Source organism: Garra rufa, chromosome 20 (genome assembly GCF_049309525.1).
Source record: "Garra rufa chromosome 20, GarRuf1.0, whole genome shotgun sequence".
NCBI lineage: Eukaryota > Metazoa > Chordata > Actinopteri > Cypriniformes > Cyprinidae > Garra > Garra rufa.
The window spans coordinates 25,533,636-25,547,186 of NC_133380.1; positions in this window are offsets into that span (position 1 = coordinate 25,533,636).

Genomic DNA, 13,551 nt, shown 5'->3' on the forward strand with positions numbered 1-13,551 from the left:
CGGACCATAATTCCCGCATCCCTGCCGCACATCGCTTCATTCCTGGAAGCTGACGCCGGCTTCAAACGCACGTGCTTTATACTTCCCGGTCACTTACGTCACCACGCCTGTGACGTCACTCCCGTCTTCTGATTGGTTTACAGACTATGTTCAGAGTGCGGCTCACCAATGGTGCTCCCCAAAGCGTTGATGATGCAGCGTCTCGTTCCCTCAGGGAACCAGGGTTACATACGTAACCTGAGACATTTTAATAATTTAAAATACAATATAATTTAGTATGATCACTTTTTGTTTTATATTAATAAGTACATATATTAATAGTTACAGGTCAGAATAAGTATGTTGTTGCATTTGCACATAAATATATGTGTTACACTGAATGACAATGGAACATTTTTTCACCCATATTTCGACATTTTAATTTCACAAAAATTATTTGAGACATTAAAGTAGACATCTTGCTTGCATTTAATGTTTTATGTATATAAAATAACTTTAAACTTAATTTGATGAGGACACCAAAACAGAACATCTTGTCTTTGACCAAAATAAAAATAAGATTACTAGAGTATATTTTACAATAAGTATTTCTACATTTAAATCAACATTTTACTTGCAGATTCCATGTAATCAATCTTTATTATTTTTTTTTAATAATAATTATCTATTCATGAATCAGACTGATTCAGTTCACAGATTAAAGTTCGATGATTTAAACATTAAAATTATCAGCAAATAACAACTTGTTTCTTAGACAAAACTTTTGTATATTTATATATTGAGTAATTTGGACCACAAGTTTATAGTGCTTTTTGTCCTCTTTTGAGCTTTACAGACACTATCAACTCTCATCATATAGAAAAAATAAGCATTTTTTTGTGTTTGGCTGAAAAAATAGCATCACATAGGTTTTGTAACAACATTAAGTTTAGTAAATAATTTCCATTTTCATTTTTGGACTGTTTATTTAATAACTTTAATCTCTGTTCCTCTCTCTCCTTCCATCTCTCTGTCCCTTAAGTGTTAAGAAAGGCTGCTTAAATCTGACAACCCAATGACCGACAAATGCAATCCTGGTAATTTAGCTCAGAACTGCTCAGAACCCTTTGGTGCAAATCACTTAACAAAATTTCCCCCAATTTCCTTCCCGCACATGCATCTGCTTGGACTAACCTGCCAAGAGTTGTGCTCAAAAATGCAAATCCTTTACCACTATCATTTGCTTGCACACACGTGTAAAAAAAACAAAACAAGCTAAACCGTACAAAGAGCCTGAACTCTGAGTGATTTCACAAGCGCAAACAGCAGAAAATAATCGTGTTATTGACTGAGCACTCCTCTAACTATCAACCAGCCTACCTGTAATCTGACACGCTGATGAAGAAAGGAAAAAATAAATAAACAAGTGCTCCCATGTGCTTAGACCTCTGCGTATGCTTCAAAAATATCAAGGTTGAAAGTCAACAACACAAAGAACGCCGGGCTGTCTGAATGTAATTTATTTGCTGGCTTAATGAGATTATATTTTGGTGTGAAACCAATTTTGCGCAAATTAAATCTTAATATTGTGCAGTGGCAAGGGTGTTGACACGAGGTTATTTTATTCGATATTAAGCATGACAGCCATTAAATTCTCGGTGGTGTTGACTGTCCCTCATGTTTAGCAGGACATCTTTCTGAGACCTTCAACACAACCTTAAACACCCAAACTAGCTGCTGAAATGGCATTGTCCTGTTAGCCAATAAAAGAAATGCATTGAATTAATGAGGACAGCCGTGTACTAGTGTACGTAATTTATAACTCATTATATTATATTATATTATAAATCTGTGATATAATATAATATAATACAACAAAATATAATATAATAACTGCAGAACATTGGCTAAATATGAGAACAATGCCAAAATACACTTGTTAAATCCAAATAATAAGTGTAATGTAATAAAATGTAATTAAATTACATGAAATTAAATTAAAATAACTGCATGGCATTGACCAATTTTGAGAACAATGGCTAAATACCCTTCCAGGTCAAATAATAGGTCAAATAAATAAATAAGTAATAAAATAACTGTACACCACTGGCCAAATGTGAGAAAAATGGCTGAGTACAGATAATAAGTGTAATATAATATAATATAATAACAAAATAAATTAAATAAAATTATTTAAAATAAAACAAATTAAATAATAACAAAAAAATTAAATAACTGCACAGTATTGGCCAAATGTGAAAACAATGGCTAAATACCATCATCAAGTCCAGATAATAAGTGTAATAAAGTCAAATAAAATAATTAAATACAATATATATATATAGGCATTGGCAAAATGGGAACAATGGCTAAATACCTTAGCTGAGTCCAGATAATTAGTGTAATAAATAAAATAAAATAAAATAAAATAATATAAAATAAAATAAAATTACTGTCCAAATGTAAAAATAATGGTTAAATACCCTCATTGAGTCCAGATAGTAATAAAATAAAATAAAATAAAATAAAATAAAATAATATTAACATATATTTATTTATATATATATTTATTTATTTATTTATTTATTTATTCACATATACTTATCTTCTAAAGCCATGTTATAATCTGATTCGCATTCTTGTTTATTCACATTTTTGATGTTGCATATTTATTTTTTCATCCCTCAAACTATTTTTTTATAAAGCTAAACAACTAAAATAATGTTCATTATAACAACAACAACAACATTCATTTATTGCAGCAAATTAATGCAGCAGCAATGATGCACCATACAATTATTTAAAAACGACAATTAATGCCCATCCATGTGCACCCAAGACATAATGCACATAAATCCCATAACCCTAAAAATGTAAGTGTGCTATTCATTATTATGAGTGTGCCGTATGTGGTGAGAGTAGCAACTATTCCCTGCTTTATAGTTCAGTGTTCGGCAAGCAGTGGATATTAGTATTCATCTGGCCCCAGACCTGTGCCTCAGAAGTCTGGACACAGCAGAAAGCTGGGAGTGAATCATTGCTTGCCCTCAGGGTGCTGGCAGCACCCACGATCCCTCTCGCTGGAAAGCCGCCACATACGCGCATCCCCCCTGACGAGACGAGAGCAAACAAACATCAGCGCCCCTGAAGAGCTCAGTCAGAAGCAATGAAGAGTTCACTCCTCAGCCACCATGCAGACATGAAAGGCGCCATGTCTGCCGAGACAGAAAGACCGGGAGAGCCGAACAAAAGTCCTGTACTTTCCCCAGCCATCTCTCTTCAAAACACAAACTTCCTGAGAGACGTTTAGGCAGATTCGCTTGACGTCTCATGCATATATTCTATTGATTAGGTTCGTCTGCCGGTGACCAATCTGGCCCACGAGGCGATGATGTTTTAATGTGCTTTATTTTTAGAGAGAACCTCACAAGGTGCTCTTGACTCACGCAGCCTCTAGAACATATCGCGGCTTTGCTCAGCCGCACGCGGGGAGGGCCGCGCTCCGCAGGACGCTCTGTTTACATTCAGGTCATAAATCAATAGACCAGACGTTTCACACGGTGAGCGGACCTGCCAAATACAACATCAAAGTAGTTTATCGTAGGTAGCGTTGCACAGTCAAGGAATAAACAATTGTGCAGCTGGGGAGCACAGCAGCTCTCAGTCTGCCATGTGTGTATGCAAATATATCGTAAGTGAATACGCACACATAGATAAAGGCATCAGCCAGTCAGTGGCGCTTCAGGTGCTCATTTACACAGGAAGAGACCGCCTGATTGACATCCATCCAGTCGGCGAGCCATTTAAGGAAGATTTATCAGAAATACACACCATAATAATAGAGTGTTTTTATGACACGTCATCGATCGTCCATATTGGTGGCACTGAACGTAAACTATGTCACTGAACTGAACAAAAGTCATATTTTGCTAATTATTGCTGCTGAAAATGGTCAATTATTGTCATGTTTTGGGCTGTACTAATCAGTCAGACCAGGACAAACAGCTGGAGTACTATAGACTGCCAAAAGTTATAACAAATCAAGGAGAAGTGGTTGGTCAAACTGAACCAGGATTTCCAGGGCAAAAATTTTGACAACATTTGTGTTTGTTCTTTTTTACGGTCAGGTAGGTGAAATATTAGGCTAATGTCTTAACTAATACTGCTTGTATGTATCTTTACCACCTATTAACTTTAGTTTGTCAAAAAAGTGTGCCCTTTCCTGCTTACTAAGTCTTTCTCTATATGATTTAGCAGCGTCCACACTTTTTGTCTGTGGTTTAGACAGCATAAATTAGCAGAATAACGTATTCTGTAGTACATTAACTGTAAAATCAATGCTGTTGGTTACATCCGAGTATCACCGTTAATTATGGCCACGTATTCGGGAACCAAATCGTGACGTAAGTGCAAACCCTATATAGATGGAGAAGTAACATGAACATAAATACTAGTGGTACAGGAACAACAGAAGCACAAAAATTGTGAAAAAGTTCATAAAAGGTCAAAATTCATACCGATCCCACAGTATTAAGTACAGATCTTTATACATACATGACTCCAATTATCTCAAAAAGTAATTGTTAGGGCTGGGTAAAAACATAATATTCGATTCTTATTTTTACAAAACGATATCCGTTCTGAAATCCCAAGAATCGATTAGTCTATAGCTTGTTTTTAGTTAATGAAGGAATATTTTAGCACACATTGCATCAATAAATCGCAATAAGCTTTATGTTTTGTTACTTTTGATATTAAACAGTCTCCGATATCAAATTCTGTCCATTTACAATCTTCAAACAATAAATGCCGTTTTGGCACTGTTTAATGTGGAGTGACAGATCGCTATAGCACCTCACTGCGTTCATGAGAAGCAGTAACTTAGCTAATAAATAAAGTGAACTGAGGCTGTGTTTACACTGGCAGAAAAAAACAGATTTTTTGCTCACATCTGACACAGATCAGAATTTGATGCACGCGTGTAAACACAAAAATCTGCACGAGATCCAATTTTTCTGTATCCGATCTGAGCTGTTTACAAACGTGGTTTTAAATCAGATACATATCCGATATCTGGACATCCGACCTATGTCTAAACACGCATATCCGATTTTATTTTACATCAAGGTGTATTTTCAAGCTTTTTTATTCGTTTTCCTAATAAACATACTACGTTTCTTATTTGGTGCCACAGTGTTTACTTAGTTTTGTATACCTATTTACACTTTGTGAAATAAATGTATTATTTTATATTATGCATAGCCTATAGGAATCGTTTTTGTTAAGAAAAGTTATATGATTTATTAGGGGTGTGCAAAGCAGCCGGTATTTGTAGTTGTATTTGTATTCGAGTAAAATTCAAAATAGGCATAAAAATTATGAGTGACGGGAAGCGATGCTAAGGTTAACTAGCATATAGCCTACATCTTGCTGTCTGCAAAAGACAGAGTAACTTAAACGTACCATATAAGGGGCCGTTCACATCTCCTTCTTTCCAAAGCGCTCTGTAGCTTGCGCTCCCGTGGCGTCTGCCGTTGCTAAGCAACCATGACCTGCGCTCTCCATGAAGACGCGAAAGTTTCAGCAAAGGATAAATGGATTTCTAAAACTAAAAATCGCTTGCAGTAGCTCTGCTACTAAAAACTGTTATCCCTGTAACAGCTATGACCGGCTGTTCCTCCATCTTGGCTAAGCTTTTAATGTTTTTCGTGAAAGGAAGAAGCTGATTCGTTGGTTCTTGTCACATGACCCGCGGTGCGCTCGCGGAATTCTGAAAAGTTGAGATGTTTTTATCTCGATGCGGCACGGACACGCCTGGAAAAAACGAGCGCATCGCGACCGTGTCGCTTCCATTATGAGCGCGCATACCTCGCGACTACATTTGAAATAACGAACTTGAGCTCGCAAAAGACGCTACATGTGAACGGCCCCTAATGGAATAATCTCCCGATCAAACTCTGCTTCCCAAAAGTTATAAACTGCCTCTGGAACCCAGTTAAGGATCAAAAATCTATTCAACAAAAATAGTGATGCAGTGAAGTCTTTTTTCGCTCAGCCGAGCCTTCTCTGTTGCTGTGTGGAGCAGCCTGTGTCAGTCACCTCTTTTACCCCCCACCCCCCCGATTCCCGAATGTCACTCACTCACTCATGCGGGCATGCACTATGGTCTCCTGAGGAAATGCAGCTTTTTGATAAAAAGTTTTTCTTGTTCCCGAATACAAATATTTTTTAAGTATTTGTTCGAAATAAGTATTGTAAAAAAACACGCTATTTGTGCCTTTCCGAATACCGTATTCGGGTTCGGCTCCACCCCTATGATTAATATATAGGCTAAGTGATTTTGCCGTTATATTTTGTTGTTTCTTGAATTGCATTAAAAGTAGGGGTGGGCATAGATTAATTTTTTTAATCTAGATTAATCTTGTGTAACCAAGTACTTCTGCGCAAAAGGCTGCACGACGTGCGCGTTGCTGTTAAATACACAGACGCGCACGGGCATGGATTTCTGCGTGCATAGTCTTCCATTAAACTGCGTTGCTTTTAGAAGCGTCAATTCAGTTGTTGCATATAGTTTAATGTCTTTATTTCGGGATTATCAAAGTAAATTATAACTCAAACTTGAGATTTTACTGGGGCACAGCAGATTTTCACTGGGGCACGTCTCATTTGATGTGGTAATTTCACAGAAGTTGAAGACTCGTTCTCGCCCCCTACAGTGCAATTCGACTAGGTATACGTCATCCGTGCTAAAATATCAAGGTGAAAGTCATCATATCTTGCGTAGTTTAGACCTAGTCCATAGAAACTCGAAGCTTGTCTTGTTTACGCAAAAATTGTGCACCCATCCCTTTTTGTCAAAGGAGTCGACTTGATTCCACCACTTCTGTCTCATTGGTCTTTCTCATGGTAGCCGTGACAATGATGTAGAAAAAGCATTAACGCCGTCCTCATGATAGCAGCATTAACAGCCGCTTTCGCTTTTTTTGTTTAATTATTTTCTGTCGGGTATACTTTTGCAGACTTTGGAAAAGATGAATAAGCAAAAGTCCATCCAGAGTTCGAGGGTCAGTCGTTGCGCTCATTGTTGTGAAAGTCAGTGGAATGATTTTAGTTTGGAGATTAGTGTAAACACGAATATCAGATAAATGGGCATGTCTAAAGTTAAATGTAAACAGGCAGGCCAAAAAATCCAACACGGTCTCACTCCCAAGTCGTCACATATTGACGTTTGGTCAGGACCCCTTGGCGTCGCATTTTGACGCTTAAGGTACTCCTTTAGCGTAGTTTTTTGAAGTGAAGGGTCCTCCACTGTTTTCAGTTGTTTGTCTTACTGGTTTGCATGCATTTGTAAAAATGTAAACAATTTTATATAAATTTATACTTGACTGGAGCACCTAAACCCACCCCTACCCTAAACCTACCCACTTCTGAACAATAAAGCACAGGCAAATATAAGTACAGTCACATGTATTTATTGCAAAAACTGACCATAAACAAGCAGTAATAAAGCATTACAAACAAGTCGTGTTGCATTCCAAGTTTTCTGAAGCCATACGATATCTTTATGCGAAAAAGAAAGTAAAACATAAGGTTTTAATTGCTAAAAATTATCCCACTTCGTTAACGTGCTCACATTCCAGTGTTGCCAGATTGTAAATGTCCAAGTATCGTACCAGAAGCTCAAAATTATCGTATTTGGGAGAAAATTATCGTATTTTAGTCAAACGTTCAAAATAAAGATATTTATCTAGATGTTACAGCTATTTCTCCTTTTTAGCACTCATTTTCTATACCTTATTGCAATGCTAAACTAATTATCTTACCCGAGTCAAACGTTCAAAATACAGCTATTAATCTAGATGTTACAGCTATTTATCCTTTTCAGCACTCATTTTCTATACTTTATTGTTAAACTAACAACCTCAGTTTTGAAACAACTGTCCTAAGTACGACAGGAATGTTAACTTGTGCTCGTGAGAGAGAGCCATTCTCCACGATGATTGGTTGAGAAGACGTAAGATTGGATGAAAGGCATGCGTAACGCACGTTCACCTCTCCTCACAATCATGAAGGTAGACGTAGTATCCACACAGCTAGATCTTTGAGAATAGAAGCTCTTATAATTACAACGACCATAGTGTCACAAAATTCTGAAATTATCGTACATTGTGGTATTATTGATCGTACATCGTACAGAGGTCAAAATTATGGTACAAATACGATAATTATCGTACGTCTGGCAACACTGTCACATTCTTATTCAAAAAGATACGCCTGAGCATTAGCATGACGTAATCGGTCATGAGACACACAAGAGCCAATAGAATTTCACAACCAAGGCTGACGTAATGCTTCTGCTGTCTGGCGGCATTTTTGAATTTGCGCACGGACTGCGGCAAAAAATATGGACGTAGTATCCGTGACGTCACCCGTAGGATTCTGAAGCGCTATTTTGAAGCCTGTTGTGGGCGGGATTCGGCCGTCGCCATCTTGGAATCGCGTCACCGCGCGTCACTCCCGGATAATCAAAAATGGGCAAAAAGGCGGGACGTGGGTGGAGCTGGTTGCTGAAACCACGCCCGCCTAGCACGACAGTGGCGACAGCAGCGGCAATCCCCCTGTCACTCAAGTGGCCACGCCCTTAATTATGCTGAACTTTAAGGCTTAATATAACTTAAACGGATGAGTTATAAAAAAATTCACCCCCCTCACAGTTGACATGAAGGGCAAAACTAGCTATATAGACCAAAACCATTTTTTGAACCAGGCTGTAAACATACTTTTTTCTGCTGTAAACTTGGGCATTTTAACATGGGGAGTCAATGGGACTGACTCTCTTTTGCAGCCAGCCTCAAGCGGCCAGTCGATGTATTGCATTTTAAGACACTTCCGTGTTGGTTTCAATAGAGAGAGCGGGAGGTTGCCCCTTGGGCAAAACAGGATGAGCTTTACAGCGGACGGAGACGGCGATCGCGTCTGTTCCTCTCACAAATCAATCATTTTGCCTCGGAAGACTTGGAATATTCATATTTTTTAAATAAACTGTGACTGTAGTTGTATCTGCCTGTTATATCTGTGTTTTATTGACAAATGGTTAGGTTTAGGGGCAGGGGTTGGGTTACGTGCTAGTAAATGTGTAAATTGAGTAATATAAATAAAACTGTTGTGACTGTTTGCATTGAAAAATCACACCCCAATACATATGCAATAATGGCAATATTATTACCCAATATATCATTTAATCATGACGATAAAATTCACAGTGCTTTTCGCATCAGCTTATTGACGCCAAGGGTTTCTCATTTAAAGCAGTGGAGGACCCTGCCAGTCCAAAAATGACGCTGAAGGAGTACCCTGTGCATCAAAATGTGACGCCAAAGGGTCCTGACCAAACGTCAATATGTGACGACTTGAGAGTGAGACTGTGTTGAAAAATCAGATATGGTGAAAAGATCAGATCTGTGAATTAAGACTTGCAGTGTAAACACAGCCTGATCGTCTCCTCCGCTTCAATACCAGTTTCAGCGCTAAATAAACAAGAATAAACATCCGAAAGTATGTTAAAAGAAAGAGTATTACTTACCAAAATCCACATACTGTCTCATGTAATAGCTCATTCGGAAAGACGTCTATAACAGACTGTAAACAATATGTAATGTAACGTCAGCTTTACCTCAGAAAAAGAACATATTCGGTGACCATAAACTCGTTAGTCAGCTAGAAAAAAAGTGAGCTATAGGAGCATTCAGCTAAATATATGTGCCATATAACATATTCATTATATTTGTTTACTATTCTACAATATAAATGAATGAATAAATCTTTTATGACAGCCACCATAAATTGGAGTTTAAAACTTTATTATTATAAAAACGTAATAAGCATAATGTAAGCATTTGTATACAAATCAGTTCATTTTAACCTTCAATATTATATTACTGTAGTACCACCTGACTCTCATGTATATTTTTGCATTAGTTGAGATATTTTTTGTTTCCTTGAGAAAATCTGGCATGTACTGTACCTGATATACATCCAAAATAATCAATATTGCATCAAATCGTAGGCTTGTGAAAGTTTTAGCAGAATGTAGAACAGACAGAGCCTAAACTTGACTGTGTAACAACACCTTTAGATGGTAATTCTCACCTCACGTCAAAATATATGCTTTGAGTGCATTTGTCACAAGGAAAAAAAATGAAATAATGTCACAAAATCATAAAGTTGTCACTTTGTGAGTTCAGAAACAAGGCCACTTGTCAGTAATCTGATGCAGTGTTGATGAGGACTACTGGCAGGGGAGAGTTTTAGAAAGCTTCTCAGTGCATTTTGTCAGCCTCCAGGGTAATTTCTGCAAGGACGAGTAAACTATGGGTCAGTGTTGAACAGAAAGCACTCAGAATGATATCACTACAAACATGAAGATGACTGTAGACGCAGAATACTAATGGCACCATAAAGCCAAGCCCACAGTCATCCAACCACGCCACTTCCTGGCACTCTCACAGAGCCCTTATCTGCTTCAAGAGTGTTTGTGTTCTTGACATTCAGGATGGAAAAACCAACAAAAGTCTTGTTAATATTCCTCTGGATCTCTGGTTTGACATATTGATTGAACAACACCACGGTCAAAACGATAATGAGCAGGCCATAAATTCCAGCATTTTTAAGTAGCTGCATGATGAGGCTAAAACAACGATGTTACGACAACACAGGATTTTAAAAACCATTCAGGATTCTTTTATTCTTTAATAAGCGCCAAGCTTTTTGACACTTGGGAAATGAATATAGTAAGCTAATGTGTAACCAGTAATGACAACCCGCAAACAACAGGCTCATCTATCAAAGAAAAGTCCAGGCTGCTCTTATTGAAGCGGCGCTGCTTTTTGGGGTGTTTTCGATGAAAGAAGGTGCTAATTTTGTTTATAAAAGCAGAGAGAACCAAGGCAGCCAATTTCAGGGGGTGGGCTTCGCTTTTTAAAGGTATGAAAAGCCTAGAGTAAAGCACTCATTTAAGTTCTTGGACCCCATAATCTGTTAGATGAAGTGATCGGCTGCTATTCTTTTTGTTGTTATTTAACATCAAGCTGCTTTGATTTTAGCGCTTTAATTATGGTGGTATGGAGACGTTCAGAGGTCACGATGAGAGAGGAGTTGTGCTGCTAATAAGGTACGGATCCACTCACTGCTGCTGCTGCTGCTGATTTACTCTAAATAAAGGCGTCGTACAACAAACCACATGCAAATTAAGCCAACTGAATCTGTGTGATCTACAAACAAATCCATTCCTCTAGTTGCAGTCAGAAAGTCAGAGCAAAACCATACGCTAATTCCCCATTATGATTTGTTTTGTAGAAAAACAATAAGGATGCTAAGGCCCTTTTTACACTAGTGCATTTTCATTTTAAAACAGGGTTTTAAAATTAAAACAATCCTTGTCTACACTGCCATTTTAAATAAGTTTCAGAAACAATCTCCATCCACACTACACAACCAAAAATGCATGCCACATGACCACTCATAATGAGCATGATGTTATTGTTTATACGTTCATTAAAGATATATGCAGTGAATGTGGGCAGCCACGCTATAATTTTCAAAATTCTCTGTTTTGGCACATTTAAACGAAAACGCATCCCAGAGTTTTTTTTTTTTTTTTAATAAAATGGGGTCTACAGCTTTGTCTCTGTTTCGAGGGTCGAAAACGCTAGAGTAGTGTAAACGACAGGTGTAACCGTAGCAAAAGTTATGTGTTTTTAAACGAAAACACACCTAACAAACCCCCTAATTTGATAAAGAAACTGTCATTATTGTTTTATTAATTAAAAATACTTCCCTGCATTTGGACCCTGACCTCCTAATTGAACCGTGACAGAATGCAGCCAGCACTAATGGGTCCAGCAGGGAGGAATTTTTTTTTTGAGGAGGCGGCGTTCCCCCGCCTGGGGGCAGCGACCACCAGCTCTGTTCCCGACACGGTGGGGATGTCGTTTGAGGCGGCGTCGGCCAAGAGGTTCGAATTCATCTACGCCTGCCTGGCGGCGATGGACACCCGCAGTGCCGAGGCTGTGCGGAAACGCCCCTGCTTTGCGGAGGGGGTGGAGACCGCTGTTCCTGACGCGGCGGTGACCGCTCTCTCTGTTCCTGACGCGGCGGTGACCGCTCTCTCTGTTCCTGACGCGGCGGTGACCGCTCTCTCTGTTCCGGACGCGGCGGTGATCGCTCTCTCTGTTCCGGACGCGGCGGTGACCGCTCTCTCTGTTCCGGACGCGGCGGTGACCGCTCTCTCTGTTCCTGACGCGGCGGTGACCGCTCTCTCTGTTCCGGACGCGGCGGTGACCGCTCTCTCTGTTCCGGACGCGGCGGTGACCGCTCTCTCTGTTCCGGACGCGGCGGTGACCGCTCTCGCTGTTCCTGATGCGGCGGTGACCGCTCTCGCTGTTCCTGAGGCGGCGGTGACCGCTCTCGCTGTTCCTGAGGCGGCGGTGACCGCTCTCGCTGTTCCTGAGGCGGCGGTGACCGCTCTCGCTGTTCCTGAGGCGGCGGTGACCGCTCACTCTGTGCCTGACGCGGCTGTGAACGCGATCTCTGTTCCGGACGCGGCCATGACCGCTATCTCTGCGCCTGACGCAGAGGCGACTGCACTCTCTGTTCCGGACGCGGAGGCAACCGCGCTCTCTGTTCCTGACGCAGCGGTGACTGCGCTGCACGGGCCTGGCCCGCCGTCCCTCCCCCTGATTTGCCTTCCCCCGTTCCTCCACCCTCCAGACTTGTGGAACGTCTGGGAGCCGTTCCGTGGGGAGGGGGTAGTGTCATGATCTGGGCTGTGGGGCCTCCCTCAGCCACCTGAGGTCGCTGTTTTGACTACACTCCCTTGATTTGTACACCTGTTTGTCATTAGCAATCATTTACCTCTCACCTGGTCACTATTATCTGGGTTGTAAGAACCCTTCTTCCCCACTCATCATCCTGGCTGCATTGTCTTCTGTCAACTCTCTGTCTGCTCTGCGTTCCTGTATCCTGGCCTTGCTTTTGTTATTTAGTATTTGAGTTTATGTTTATGTTCTGCCGTGTGGCTTTTTGTTTGTTTGTTTATTGTTTTATTAATTAAAAATACTTCCCTGCATTTGGACCCTGACCTCCTAATTGAACCGTGACAGAAACAATTAATACGAAAGTAACCCTAAAAAATTCAAATTCTGACATTATTTATTTAGGGATGTCACAATTTCTCAATTCAATTTGAGTAATCGATTTGAAAAAATCCTCGATTGCATTTTGCCCGTGTTGAGTAACCAGCAAAATACCGGAAGTGGTGCATTCATGGACAAGAATCCATGAGCATTATTTGACTGTTAATTTAAAAATTATAATAAAGCGTTATGCTATTGTAAATTCACAAACACTACAATTCACTTAAATTTTGTATACAGTGCAGGTTTAATATGTGTGCTTCAATTACATATGTGCGTCTCAGAGCCACACTGTTCACAGTAAATGCTGCTCCACACAAACTTTTATCACTTATATATGTGGAGGTATCTCAAACTCCATTTCTGTATATTGTTGTAA